The sequence below is a fragment of the Schistocerca cancellata genome, chromosome 2, assembly GCF_023864275.1.
Source record: "Schistocerca cancellata isolate TAMUIC-IGC-003103 chromosome 2, iqSchCanc2.1, whole genome shotgun sequence".
Classification (NCBI taxonomy): Eukaryota; Metazoa; Arthropoda; class Insecta; order Orthoptera; family Acrididae; genus Schistocerca; species Schistocerca cancellata.
The window spans coordinates 254,424,239-254,431,302 of record NC_064627.1 but is presented as its reverse complement, the minus strand read 5'-3'; positions in this window follow the sequence as shown (position 1 = coordinate 254,431,302).

The window sequence follows — 7,064 nt, the reverse complement described above, 5'->3', positions numbered from 1 at the left end:
CAGTCATTATAGCAACTCAACGCTGGGGTGTTCACTTTACATAACGTTTGCCATCTCCTGTTGATAATTCCAAATATTATAGTATCCTCATGCTGGAGTTGTCATTTTGTCTTGGAGGACAAAATGTCTGTCAACTTCTATTGGTAACACCAACATGTGCTGTCCGTACCAAACATTAATTAAATTTATCAAACTTCGTAAAAATTTGTTTGATAACATTGCAAAATACACATTGGCACTACTGTTGATCTAGCGTACAGCTTAAAGAGCACTTCTTGGAGAGAATTACCAAAGTGAACGGTGTTATTTCGACGACTTTGGCACTGGTAGTATCTTATAAAATATAGTTTCAGCCGGTTCACCATTCATGTACATATCTTACTATGCTTGGACTGCATTTACTATAGCAGTAAGAACAGAACGCGTACTAGGCTGTGGCGAAGCCACGTGCCTGCAGTATCCTTTCTTCCAGAGGTGTTAGCCCTGCAAGGTATTTTGGAGAACTTCCGTGAAGTTTGGAAGGCAGGAGACGAGGTAACGGAGGACGTGAAGTTATGACCGCTACTCAGAACTCGTGCTTGAATAGCTCAGTCACCAGAGCACTTGCCTGCCTCGAGTCTCTGTGTGACATATGCTTTTAATTTGCCACAGATTGAAATCAGCGCACACTTTGCTGCAGAGTGAAAATTATCTCTGGAAAAGATTTAATTCCTTGATATTAATTAAGGTAATTAACAAAAATTCTTCAGATATACATCTAGTGGTCCCTAAGTCTAAACACTGAAGTTTAAATTCTCAGTCGACATTTGTTTGACACAATAAATTTTTATTTAGACATGGATGATCACGTGTGTCGTCTGAACCATTTTAACCGCTAACCATATACTAAAATCATGACACTTTCAACAGGCCGCTGCAGACTTTCACATAAAATGAACAGGTAATTACGGCAGTGCGAGAATACTCCAAAGAGCAGTAGCATCAAGCGCATTTAACTGTTCCGCTCGAAGTAGTAAGTTTCATAAACTTTCTGCCCGATTCGCTGTGCAGGCTCATAACTTCCACGTCGCTAATGGTATATTTGACACCATGTAAGTTCCCTTTATTTGGACACAGCTCCTTTGATTCCCAGGTTATGATTTTACGCCAGTCAAGAAACGTCCGAAACGTTCTAAATTTCAGAATGCGGAAGACCTTAAACGTGTATTCACTACTGCAAATCTTTATATATGGCAGTAGAAAGCTTCAGTTTTGACAGTGCCTCGAGAAAATATATAGGCACCTCAAAGCTTCTTATCCAGGTTTCAAGGCTTGGACCAGAACAGAGGATCATGGAATCGTTAAATACAAGAAGATTTGTAATGAACTCATTCAGGTGGAGAAGCAGTTTATTCTGAAACGAGGAATCATTGTTTATAACCTAATACCAGCAGAATTTTCGTGCTTCTATTTTTCAGTATCTTTGAGTGGCACAAATAAAATGGACTTCCGTACTACACTTGAATTCCTTGGCGAAGAAAACAAGGAATTTCATTCCAACAATTCTGAGTGGCTAGCAATTTATTTAACGACTGGATTTGGATCACGTTGGACAACACAACGGCGACTTTTCTGTAAAAAAATCTGTTTTATCTGATTTTCTCAAAATTGTGGCTGTACCTATATCTGCTCATCATTCTCAACACTTAACAAGAATAAATAAAGAATTTGTGTATATTCTTGTCAATGTAATTTTATCTCTACTGGAAATAAATAAACAGCTGCTAAATACATTCACACGTAACTAGACTGATGAATAATTTTACATTGTCTAATCTTCATCTGACTGAAAAACACTTCACCTCTACGGTAATTCCCGCAGTCCAGCTGTTCCCCCATAACATCGTGGTTTTTCTGTAGTAGTTTTCACAGCTGCGTACCTGTTTGTAATATACAAATCTGCATTTTGTGCTCTGAGATTCTAGTAATTCAATCCCACACGTATTCCATCTTTCACATAGAAAGTATCAGTATTTTCATTATATTCTCAGATTTTTAAAGAGTTCTTTATTTTAGCAGTACTTTATTCACTTCTACAAACATTACGAAGCACGCCATAAATTTGTCCATGTAGTTCTATAAGGGGCGTTCAAGAAGAAACGAGCCGAAGTCTGGAATGCGCAAACCGGTGACAGGAGGGTAACAAAGCCGCGTGGGTAACGAGGTGTGGTTCCGACCAGAGCGTGGAAGTTCACAGCCCATCGCTAGAGGGCAAGCGTGCACATCACGTGACTATACGGAGCTGGCAGCAGCAGCAGCATGCATCAGCGTCCAACGCAGCCAGTCGCACTGCAAACAGTGAAATGGAGGCATCAAAAGAAGAGCAAAAAGACGTTGATCGTTCTGCGACAGCGGAAGGAGTAGGAGGAACGGACATTTATCGACGAATGTCACAACTGTACGGCGAACAATGCAAGGGTCAAGGCGTAGCACAAGCGCTTCAGCGAATGGACGGGAGTAGTTAGCCGATGATGCATGGTCTGGAGCACCACACTGCATTACCAATGACATCGTCCAGCTGGTGGATGCCCTCATTACCCAGGACCGCCGAGTGGCAGTGAAAGCCATAGCTGCCGTGGTCGGATTGAGCGTCGGAAGTGTTCACACCATCATGAAGGAACGACTGCACATGTGCAAAGTGTGTGCCCAATGGGTGCCCCACAGGCTTCGACCACACCAGGAAGCATGTCGAATAACCCACTATCTTGCTCATTTGCAGCGCTGTGCTCGGGAAGGGAATGGGTTCCTGGCACAAGTGGTGGCTGGAGATGATGGTGTCATCACTTCGAACCTGAATCAAAACGACAAAGTCTCCAGTAGGTTAGGTTAGTGTTTTTTTAACGTCCCGTCGACAACGAGGTTATTAGAGACGGAGCACAAGCTCGGATTAGGGAAGGATGGGGAAGGATATCGGCCGTGCCCTTTCAAAGGAAACATCCCGGCATTCGCCTGAAACGATTTAGGGAAATCACGGAAAACCTAAATCAGGATGGCTGGAGACGGGATTGAACCGTCGTCCTCCCAGTGTGCTAACTACTGGGCCACCTCGCTCCGTAAAGTCTCCAGTAGAAGCATCCAGGGTCACCACCGCCGAAAACAGCCAAGGCCATCCACACGAGTGCAGGGAAGGCTACACTGACGTTCTTCTTTGACCAAGATGACTCATTTCCGATTCACTTCCTGCAGCACGGGACAACAGTGAATGCCCAGCATTTCTCGCATACCTTGACCACCTTTCGCCAAGCGATCTAGTCAAAACGACCAGGCAATCCCCCCCCTCCCCTCCCCAGCCCCAGCCTCTATGGGGCCATTCTGGTCCACGACAACGCAAAGCCTCATACGGCCAAGACAGTAGCGGCGCTCCTGCACAAATTCAAATGGGAGGTTCTCGGCCACCCTCCATACAGTTCGGACCACTCTCCCTGTGATTACGCCATTTTTGGTCTCCTTAAAAATGCTCTGAGGAGCAAATGATTCACCTCGGACACGACGTCGAGCTGTACCTGCAGAAATAGTTAACATTGCACCCCCGGGAGTTTTATTCACTGCCTTGTGTCACAGTGGGACAAGTGTCTCAACAGCCAGGGTCAATACTTCTGACATACAGGTACTGATTTCTGTAATTATGCCTGCGACTCATTTCTTTTTGAACGCCTCTTATACATAAAGATGCCTATGCCATTAATCTGCAGCACTTTGACCTAAGCGTGCATTACAGAAATCCATACGACAGATTACATTTGGTATCGAATACAGGCAATAATTAGCATGTTTGTACATCGTATCTATAGTTTTGTCTGTTGTACAGTATTTTATAATACAGAGGTTAAATAAAAAGTATATGTGATCAACGACTTAAAATAATTGTGTTAAAGACTCTCAAGTTGTTTCCATGTTTCGAGATTTCCAGAAGGCTTATGACACCGTTACTCACCTATAGCTTCTAATAAAGCTTCTCACCTATGAAGTGTATGATTGGATTGATGATTTCCTGTCTGACAACTCACACGTCGTAATAGTTAATGGTGTAATGGAACGGAGAAAATATCAAAGGAGACACCAAGTTTCATGTCAATTACTGTGATAGCACACAAAAATGATGTGAGGACGGATGCAGAAATGAAATAACGGCCAGCGAGTTTGCCTAACTTTCAGGGGACACCACAGCACTTCGTGACCAGGCAGGAGGAATGCGACGCGACGGATTTCGCCGACAGGGCGGCAACAGGTTCAGCCGTCCATCTCCTTTGGGTGAGAGGCAACGGTCCAATCAGCCTTGCATGCCTAAAGGTACTGGATCCCAGCAAAAACTGAGCTAGCGAATCACAGCTCACATTTAAACTGTGTACCCTAGTTAATATACAAACAGATACATAAATTCGAGACGTATAGGCAAAGGAAGTACAGGCAATGCAAGTGGATCTCCCCCCACGTCATCTGCAAATACTGATTGCTATTTCAGAGCCCCAGTTACTATAAAATCACATTAAAAGCTGAAATAGAGTGAAAGGAGGTTCCGGTCTATAAGTGAATGGCACTAACATTCGTTGTGTGAATCAGTGTGGGGAGGGTACCGGCCGGAACCAAGCACTTCGTCCTGGGCACTCATGAGCGGCGGACGCGCAAGTACTCTGCCTTGGCTGCAATGAGCTGATGGCTAGGTTTGTTTACGATGATGCGCAACATTAGTGAAGTGTTGTGTATGAGTTACTGTGCTCCGCTGGTGTTGGTTTCCCCTATCCAGAAATAATTCGTGACCTTGCCATTTCAGTGCAGACAATTAGTGTAACATACACTGAAGAGCCAAACAAATATCGTGTAGGGCCTCCGCGAGCATGCAGAAGTACCGCAACACGAAGTGGGATGGACTCGACTAATATCTCAATTAGTGCTGGAGGGAATTGACACTATTAATGCTGCAGGGCTGCTTATAAATCCGTAGAAATACGAGGGGTGGAGATCTCTTCTGAACAGTGCGTTGCAATGCAAGTCGATCTCCCCCCACGTCATCTGCAAATATTGATTGCTATTTCAGAGACCCAGTTACTATAAAATCACATTAAAAGCTGAAATAGCGTGAAAGGAGGTTCATGTCTGGACAGTTTGGTGACCATCGGAAGTGTTTAAGATCATAAGAGTGTTCCTGGAGCACTCTGGATGTCGCATTGTCCTGGTGGAAATGCCCAAGTCCGTCGGAATGCCACAATGGAAATGAATGGATACAGGTGATCAATCAGGATGCTTACGTACGTGTCACCTGTCAGAGTCGTATCTAGATGTATCAGGGATTCCATATCGCTCCAACTGCACACGCTCCACACCATTACAGAGCCTCCACTAGCTTGAACAGTCCCCTGCTGACATGCATGGTCCATGGATTCATGGTGTTGTCTCCACACCTGTACACATCCATCCGCTCGATACAATTTGAAACGAGGCTCGTCCGACCAGGCAACATCTTTCCAGCCACCAACAGTCCAATGTCGGTATTGACGGGCCCTGACCAGGCGTAAAGCTTTGTGTCGTGTAGTCATCAAGAATACACGAATGGGCCTTCGGCTCCGAAAGCACATATCGATGATGTTTCGCTGAATGGTTCGCACGCTGTTACCCCTTGATGGCCCAGCATTGAAATCTGCAGCAATTTGCGTCACTGTTGCACTTTTGTCACGTTGAATGATTCTCTGCAGTCGTCGTTGATTTCGTTCTTGCAGTATCTTTTCCGGCCGCAGCAATGTCGGAGATTTGATGTTTTACCGGATTCCAGATATTCACGGTACACTCGTGAAATGGCCATACGGGAAAATGCCCACATCATCACTATTTCCGAGGTGCTGTGTCCCATCGCTCGTTGGACGACCACAACACCACGTTCAAACTCACCAAATCTTGTTAACCTGCCACTGCAGCAGCGGTAACGATCTAACAACTACCCCAGAATCTTGTGGTCCTAAACAGGCGTTGCCGAGCGCAACGCCTTATCCTGCCTGTTTGCATATCTTTATATTTTAATGAGCATGCCTATACCAGTTTTTCTGGTGCTTCATTGTATAAATAGGGCATGAGAAAAGTAAGAAATGAAGGCTATTGTCCGGTAGGGTGTGACAAGTGTAAGAAAAAATTGGCCATGTGCGTGTAAGACTCGAGCACTGAGAGTTCCGTACAAACTTAATAATGTGTACAGGGTGTTCAGAAATTCCCGTTACAAACTTTTAGGACTTGAAGAGGGGAGTGAGTACAAAATATTTTGAATAGGAAGCCATGATGGAAAACCTACAGTTTCCGTTCTACGACGTTTTCAGCTCAGATGTTTAATCCACCCACTTCTGCTTCAGGAAGTGAATTAGGGGTGACTCATAACGGTTATTAGCTAATAGTTAGAAAGGAAACATAACCAAACATCCACTTATCACGTAAGCGCTTTGGTTTGTATTAACACTTAAACATTACATGTCTATATAATTCTGGTTTTTTGCTTTTGCTGTATTTTGAAACCTCGCTTCTCGCCAAATTTCAAGATCCTAGGCCAACAGGAAGAACCATATAATGTTTGATGAGTGATTTTGTATCAAAATTTGTTAACGCCATATCTTTTGACTGCATTGACGTAGAAGCTTCAATTTCTTACACCGCCAAGGGACAATAGATCACAGTATTTGACATAAATTTCAACATGATACCTCCAAACATTTCTGACAAAGATGCTTTTGAAGAGTCAGGCACATGATTCTATAGGGGTTCCGTTTTTACCGGTTGAGGTACGTAATCCTAAGAAAACAAACGAAACTTATCCCTAGTTAGCTTGGTTTATTTCGCCTTGGGAACCAGATAGCAACCTTGTCGTTTTTTATTAGTTCCTGCTGATGTTTAACATATGAGGTATGCAGAGTGTTGGTGTTTCCGTATGCGACAGGGCACAGAGGGAAGTTTACGTGGGGGTTGATTGTGCTGGAGCAGTAGGTAGTAGATAAGTCTGCTGTATTCTTCAGTGTTCGGAATCGGCTTGCGCAAGCACAATACAACAC